Source organism: Macadamia integrifolia, unplaced genomic scaffold (genome assembly GCF_013358625.1).
Source record: "Macadamia integrifolia cultivar HAES 741 unplaced genomic scaffold, SCU_Mint_v3 scaffold1737, whole genome shotgun sequence".
Classification (NCBI taxonomy): domain Eukaryota; kingdom Viridiplantae; phylum Streptophyta; class Magnoliopsida; order Proteales; family Proteaceae; genus Macadamia; species Macadamia integrifolia.
Window position 1 is genome coordinate 20,554 of NW_024868331.1, and position 1,047 is coordinate 21,600.

Here is a 1,047-nt window from a genome sequence, read left to right on the forward strand (position 1 = left end):
TTTGTACCCATGTTTTGGTTTCAGTCTGATTGGATTGTGAATACAAGACCAATAAAATATATAGTGTGAGATCGAGCGGGTTGTTTGAGATTTAAAATGTAACCGCAAGCGTACGGATCAGTGTAGCTACGGGTCGAACACAGGGACAACAGTCACTTTATTTTTTTATTTCTTTTAATAATGCGAAAGTGAACCGATTAATGGTTGTGATCTAATTCTAATTACCGTCCTAAACATATGTATCTAAAATAACGTCCTAACCATTCGTCATCAAAGAATTTAAAGATGCAAACCACGCAATTAAAAATAAATAAATAAATAAATAAAAATAAACAACCAACGTAATTTAAAAAAAAAAATAAATAATAAAGAAAAAATTCTGAAATAAAAATAAAGTAAAAGAAAGGGGGAAAAGCTAGAGAGAGATCACAAGCAGATTTCTCTACTTAGCCCGATGGATGCATCATAATATGAGCTTCCCTACTTGACCAGAGAGTCACTCTTACAAGGGTTACTCTACTTGGCTTTAGGGAAAGGGAGACATTTAAAATAAAAGCAATAAATTGATGGTTATATGGCTAAGAGGGGTAAAGCCAACACATACACTAGCCATGAACCTTGGGGAAAAAACATAGCAATAATGTAACGACTGAAATTAAAATCCTAAATTAAGAAAGAAAGGGTAGTCAGAAGAGGGAATGAAAGGGGGGAGAGAAGACTATTGAAGGAGCCTACTTGCTTGAACTTTAACCCTTGAACTTGAAAGCTTGGGTGATTTGAGATACTACCAGTACTAAAAATCAGATCTGGAATAAACCAAATCTAAAATTTCTAGTACTAGAGAAAACAAATCTTTAAACAAAAAAAACTGAACTTGAAAAAAAAGATACTCCATGGCTTGTGATCTTGTCACTTAGATCTAAGCCTAGAACTGATCTAAGCCTAGAACTATAACTTTAAAAATTACAACTCAATTGCATAAATCATAAACATAAAAGGCTGAATAAGAATAAAAGAGTGCTTGCATTAATTAACATAAAAAAACTA